General features: G+C 41.7%; 1 long non-coding RNA gene across 1 annotated transcript; it reads right to left on the reverse strand.

The window, feature by feature from the left end:
- Positions 1–2,779: 2,779 nt before the first annotated feature.
- Positions 2,780–6,068, reverse strand: LOC129860542 (uncharacterized). Its single transcript, XR_008760387.1, has 2 exons — positions 5,800–6,068; positions 2,780–3,577 (listed from the first exon to the last, which is right to left on the reverse strand). It is a non-coding gene; the product is annotated as an uncharacterized LOC129860542 (long non-coding RNA).
- Between the last annotated feature and the right edge of the window lie 1,275 nt (positions 6,069–7,343).

The raw sequence follows: 7,343 nt of genomic DNA on the forward strand, positions 1-7,343 counted from the left end.
ATATATGTCTCTGATCATCACATCAGACATCAAATGAGGAAATTCTAGAAGCCCAATTCCTCTGGATTCTGGAATGGCGAAACATTCTATCTAGTCTAGAGCAGTACTTTCTGTCACTGAATGTCCCAGCTTTCTCAGAATGGATGGCTTAATTTTTAAAATTTAATTTAATTTAACTAGGCAGGTCAGTTAAGAACAAATTCGTATCTACAATGGCAGCCTACCAAAAGTCAAAAGGCCTCCTGTGGGAGGCTGGGATTGAAATATATATATATATATATATATATATATATATATATAAATATAGGACAAAACACACATCATGACATAAGACAACAACATAGCATGGCAGCAACACATGACAACACAGCATGGTAGCAACACATGACAACACAGCATGGTAGCAACACAACATGGTAGCAACACAACATGGTAGCAGCACAAACATGGTACAAACATTATTGGGCACAGACATCACAAAGGGCAAGAAAGTAGAGATAACAATACATCACGCAAAGCAATCACAACTGTCAGTAAGTGTCCATGATTGAGTCTTTGAATGAAGAGATTGAGATAAAACTGTCCAGTTTGAGTGTTTGTTGCAGCTCGTTCCAGTGCCTAGCTGCAGTGAACTGAAAAGAGGAGCGAACCAGGGATGTGTGCTTTGGGGACCTTTAACAGAATGTGACTGGCAGAACGGGTGTTGTGTGTGGAGGATGAGGGCTGTAGTAGATATCTCAGATAGGGGGGAGTGAGGCCTAAGAGGATTTTATAAATAAGCATCAACCAGTGGGTCTTGCAGAGATGACCAGTTTACAGAGGAGTATAGAGTGCAGTGATGTGTCCTATAAGGAGCATTCGTGGCAAATCTAATGGTCGAATGGTAAAGAACATCTAGCCGCTCGAGCGCACCCTTACCTGCTGATCTATAAATGATGTCTCCGTAATCTAGCAATATAGCATGGTCATCTGAATCAGGGTTAGTTTGGCAGCTGTGATGAAAGAGGAGCGATTACGATAGAGGAAACCAAGTCTAGATTTAACTTTAGCCTGCAGCTTTGATATGTGCTGAGAGAAGGGCAGTGTGCCGTCTAGCCATACTTCCAAGTACTTGTATGAGGTGACTAGCTCAAGCTCTACAACCTTCAGAGGTCGTAATCACACCTGCGAGGAGAGGGGCATTCTTCTTACCAAACCACATTACTTTTGTTTTGGAGGTGTTCAGAACAAGGTTCAGGGTAGAGAAAGCTTGTTGGACACTAAGAATGCTTTGTTGTAGAGCATTTAACACAAAATCCGGGGAGGGGCCAGCTGAGTATAAGACTGTATCATCCGCATATAAATGGATGAGAGAGCTTCCTACTGCCTGAGCTATGTTGTTGACATGCCAGAGGATTTGTAGTTCTTACAGTGGGCCTCAAGCCTGCTTATATAGACGGATACTGTAGCTTGGCTGCTGATCACAAGCAGGACGAACAGTTGGTACCTTGGACTCAGTTGTCTGATGTAGAGCCACCATCCGACCACTAGATGGAGCCAGTGTTATGTACTATTCAATCGCCATAGTGACAGCAGAATTACTGGGTCTTCTGTAGTTCACTTGGCAGAGTATGGCACTTGTAACGGCAGTATAGTGGGTTTGACCCCGGGACCACCCATACGTAAAAATGTATGCACGCATTAAGTAAATCTGATTTACCTTTTAGATCACAATGACTATATGGACAGGGAGGACCTGATCCGAGATCAGCACTCCTACTCTGAGACAATGTACAGACCCAGATGAAGACATGCCTTGATGGTCATTAACGTGACCATTATGTTGACAGAAAGCAGATGGTCACTAGCCACTCTGTCTTTATAACCAGGGTATTGGAAGACACCGTAAAACTAAACGACCGGTACTAATACAGTAGGTACAGTACAGGCCTAAAACATTAACACATCTCTATTGTAAATCTCTACAGTTGATCTATTTCCATCATACTAACAACAACATCCTCTCTCTCTCTCTCTCTCTCTCTCTCTCTCTCTCTCTCTCTCTCTCTCTCTCTCTCTCTGTCTCTCTCTCTGTCTCTCTCTCTCTCTCTCTCTCTCTCTCTCTCTCTCTCTCTCTCTTTCTCTCTCTCCCTCTCCCTCTCCCTCTCTCTCTCTCTCTCTCTCTGTCTCTCTCTCTCTCTGTCTCTCTCTCTCTCTCTCTCTCTCTCTCTCTCTCTCTCTCTCTCTCTCTCTCTCTCTCTCTCTCTCTCTCTCTCTCTCTCTCTCTCTCTCTCTCTCTCTCTCTCTCTCTCTCTCTCTCTCTCTCTCTCTCTCAGCTTGGTAATGTACCTACGCAGTGAGTCACATGTATTTACTTTTTTTTAATTATTTTTTATTTTTTTACAATTGCTAACAAACGTTTACCTATACTTAAGACTTTCAAAATACTAACAGTTGATGGCATTACAAAAACTGCATTACTTTTCATGTTTCAGTTCTACCTGTAGACAATAGACAATATGACATCCACTGTTTTTTATCATTCAGTTTCCTTTTACTGTAAACCACTCTACATTTTACTGTAAACCACTCTACATTTTACTGTAAACCACTCTACATTTTACTGTAAACCACTCTACATTTTACTGTAAACCACTCTACATTTTTACTGTAAACCACACATTTTGGGGTTGAGTGTCGAATGAGTGCATTTTTAGAGCAACACACTATCTAAAAGTGAGTGAGTCATCTTTACTTTATAGAATGTACTGTAGAAACAAATAGTATGTGACAGAATTGCTGCAGTGAAAGCTTTATTAGCAACATGAAATTGCTGCCAGTGATCAACAAAAAATCCAACATACATGGTCTTTGGTTCCAAATGTGTAAAAATATAACACAATTACAGTAAAATAGGCACAGAAGAGGAAAAAAACCCAAAATGCCCAGTCCTGTTCTAATCTATTGGATCTTCAGCATTTGGCCACATGTTCTCGTCCACATCACATCTTATGTCGTCTCTCGCTATGCACCTTGGATAGAAACGCTTGGCATGCCTTATCCACCCCTGGCAGTCTTCAGCTGAGATGTCTCTGCAGACGGCATCCATTGCATCCAGGAAGGACATTTGGTCATGTGGCTGATGATCATACACTTTCCACCTCCAGGCAGAACAAAATTCCTCAATGGGGATGAGGAAAGGCGAGTAGGGGGAGAGGAAAAGGGAAACCATTCTTGGATGGGCTGCAGACCAGTTTGTGATTGCATGTGAATGGTGGAATGCTACATTGTCCCACGCAATCACAAATATCCTCATGTTTCCTCCCTTTCTGCTTCTGGCACCAGTTGTTGGTGGAGGTCGTCTCAAAACAAAAGAAGGCGCTCAGTGTTGTAGGGACCAATCTGGTATTTCTGCAGGACCAAAGCAGCACTCCAGACTGCAGCACACATTGTGAAATGTTCTCCTCTCTGACCCGGCACATCAACGGTGGGCCTTCTCCCGATGACTTTTCGTCCACGCTGACGTGTTTTTGCCAAGTTAAACCCTGCCTCGTCTACATCCATGTGGTGTCGGATTAGCCTCCAACTCCATGACTCCCTGAAATAAATCAAACACAGTATGTGTAAATGCTTTTCAGTATGTCCTACTGTATGTACTGTAACCCATGTTTACATGTAGAGTAGCATTATGTAAAACTCACTATAGAACTAGACATATTGGATAGACATCATACCTGGACGTATTGGTGCCTGAGTTTATTGACCACGCTTACTGTTCCTTAAAAAAAAAATGTTTCATTCCAATTCTGTCTTTGGTCAGAGTCCGAGCAATGGTAGTCAGGCTGATGCTTTCCACATTGTGAAATAGCAGGTTGTCCTCCACAATTCTGGTCTGAATTTCTCTCAGTTTTATTGCATTGTCAGCGATGACCAATCCTACAATGGCTCTTGGTCTTCACTGAGGAGCTTTCCTCTTCCCCCAGAGGGAGGGAAACGTTGCGTCTTTTAGAGCAACAAAAATACTACATATGTATTTGCATTGGGACTGGTGGCCTACAGTTACTGTGGGACATAGCAACAGTAATGACAGAAGAAGCCCTTGTGAAATGCATTCCTTACCTGTTGGTTTGTTGAAATTCCAGATAATGGAAGCCACGGTTGACCGTCTGAGATTAGGCTGGACTCTTTCACCAGTCTCTCTCGGTGATAGACCATGGTATTAGGCTGGCCTCTTTCACCAGCCTCTCTCAGTGATAGACCATGGTATTAGGCTGGACTCTTTCACCAGCCTCTCTCAGTGATAGACCATGGTATTAGGCTGGACTCTTTCACCAGCCTCTCTCAGTGATAGATCATGGTATTAGGCTGGACTCTTTCACCAGCCTCTCTTAGTGATATATCATGGTATTAGGCTGGACTCTTTCACCAGCCTCTCTCAGTGATAGATCATGGTTTATCACATGGTCTATGATTGTGGCTCTGGTTGGTCTATTTTACACAAATTACAGTAAATCAGCTATTTCTCAATGTTTCAATGATCTGTTCATTCAAAAATGTGACTTCGGTCTTATGTAGGAACAGTTGAATTTCTGTTTTTTACATTGCATAAAAGTAGAGACTCCGAGCTACAGAATTGTATATCATACACTGCGTTTGAGGAAACAATTGGAAAGTCATTCTGCTTTGAAAGTTGATCATCTTGTAAACTCCCTTTTGAGAAAACCGTCTTTCAATGTTTTGGTACTACTATTGGGAGAGCCCTTCTTTGTCTACACCCATTCAGCATTGTTCACACCCTATTAAGCCTTAACCCCACCCATCTCTTTAAGGGTTGATCCGAGCGTTCTGTACTAACTTGCCAGCTACTTCCAGACATCTCAGAGAGAGAGAACAGCTCACTGAACATTACTCACCCTAGCAGAGCTGGTTAGGCTGTTATGTCATCCAGAGTGTTGGTGACTGCAACTGTGCTGTCAGATTGTCAGTTCGTAAATTCAGAGCGTTTCGCATTCAGAGCGCACACTGGACGCTCTGGCCAAAAAATAGAGTTGTTCCAAAAACTCTGACCCAAAAACGACAGTCAAGCACCCAAACTAACTGGCTAACATTGGCTAGCTACTTCCAGACACACAATGAGAGAACACTCCACTCTGACCATTTTACTCCCCCTAGCAGAGCTGGTTAGGCAGTTTTCATGTTATCCAGAGCTTTGGTGACCGTAACTGTGCTGCTGGCAACAATTGAATTACGCTTGGTTGCCGACGTTTACTGACACCGGACATATTCAATGGGTGTTGAGCATTCAAAAAGGCATCAGTTATTCTGTCTCTGGCACACTAAGACAAGAGTTTTTTGTTAAGAAATGTAGCTAGATAGCTAGCTAGGTAAACAATGTATCCCAATGCATGATGTAACGTTAGTTAGTGAGCCAGCCAGCTAATGTTAGCTAGCTAGCAAGCTAACATTAGCTAGCTAGCTAGCTAACAGTACACTAACTTCAAATGAAAATGCTTTGTCAAAATTAGAGTTGAGTCTTTTGTTAAGACATGTAGCTAGCTAGCTAAACAATGGACCATAATCACAAGTCATGACGTTTCTACCCTGCATGAATCTGCAGGTAGCTAACCAACCATGTTCTATGTCTATAACTAGTCAAGCAAATGTGTCTGAGATACGAAGATTAAGATCATACACATAATGTTAGCTAGCGACTCAGCCAGCTAAGGTTAGCTAGCTAACAGTACACTTAAAATGAAACCAATTTCTGTCAAAATTAGAAACGTGTAATATCTGAAAATGTAGCTAGCTAGACTATCTTACCAATATACATAATGGTTGGACACGTCTCCTGTCTGATGCCATGCATGGTTGCCCTTAGTTTGACGATGTAATCCAGACTGGTGTTTTCTCCTTAGCTACCATACTCGAATTTCCCTGATTTCAAAACTCGGTCCTCCAGAAAGGGGAGAGCATACACATAATGTTAGCTAGTGAGCCAGTCAACTGTCATAGTTGAAGTGTACCTATGATGAAAATTACAGGCCTCTCTGATCTTTTTAAGTGGGAGAACTTGCACAATTGGTGGCTGACTAAATATTGGTGGCTGACTAATTTGATATTAAGGCACATGAAAGTTTACATGTTCGAGAAGGCATTTCTGCCAAAAAATGCATTTTGATTAAAAAAACTTTTTTTTACATTCAAACAGTTCTCCTGTGAAGTCGTGACTTGCGACCTACACCTAGTTTCCTGAATCGGGTCAGAAATGCTTATCAGCGGTTTCAATATAGCTTTTGAGCTGCTGTTGTTGCAGAAGTAGAGGCTTTATACTATATTTAAGGGTTTTGAACATTAGGTCTTCATTTCTGGCATGCTGTGTGCAGGCATCTTTAAATAAAACGAGAAAGATCCATCATTTTGGTATTGGGTAAGCTTGTATGTAAAGACAATTTAAGCATTTTAGAAACGTGTTAATTAACTGCATATTCTGTGAAAACAACATGAATTGTGTTAATGGTATGGTCCACAGACGGATGTTGTGCTAATTGTGTTTAGAGTTTTGAAAATGTGACTACAGATTGGACAAAAAGATGTTAGCGATTGTAAAAAACTGTAACCTTCAATAGTTCTCATGGTGTTTAGGTCATGACGGGGTAAAGTCCATCCATCCCATAGATAGAGAACAATAACAGAGGGTAAAGGAGGTGAACAACTACAAGTAATTAACAAGAAAATAGAAAAAAGCAACTCAGGGAGCAATGCATGACCCAAAAACAGACAGAATACTAGTGTCAACAACATCGCAAGTACATGGAGGGAAGGATAAAGGGATTACGGATCTCTAAATGGAACCTGAAGAGGTAGAGAGGTAGCCTAGTGGTTGTTGAGTTCAGACTCTGTGCAGCGGGTACTCCCTCTCTCTGACTCTCTCTCTCTCTTTCTCTTGCTCTCTCCGCCTCTCTCTCTCTTTTTCTCTTTCTCTCTGTGGCGACCCGTCATTCAGGTTTTGAGCCCCATCTGTTTAGCCTAAACAAATATATATATGTATTTTTTTGTTGTTGCCTGTTTTGCATGTTATTTTGATATTAAAATACGCATCTCTTATCAGTTTGCAAACAATGTAAAACATAATCATAATTGAGTTAACAAAGCCATATATAAACAGGGTCTCTTTTATCTTTCTTGATTAAGGCAGCTCCAAAATGCAGGTGTTTCAGCCTAGCTCAGTGCTTTCTGTGGTGGTGGGGCAGCCAGCGGAAAATATGGAGCGTAAGGGTTGTTAACGTTTTCTAGTTTCTGATTGGCTCAGTGTTCTGTCACTCATGGGGACACCACTACAAAATCTACGGGTAGAGCTCGAAAAT

The sequence above is a fragment of the Salvelinus fontinalis genome, chromosome 8 (assembly GCF_029448725.1).
Source record: "Salvelinus fontinalis isolate EN_2023a chromosome 8, ASM2944872v1, whole genome shotgun sequence".
In the NCBI taxonomy this organism is placed as follows: Eukaryota; Metazoa; Chordata; class Actinopteri; order Salmoniformes; family Salmonidae; genus Salvelinus; species Salvelinus fontinalis.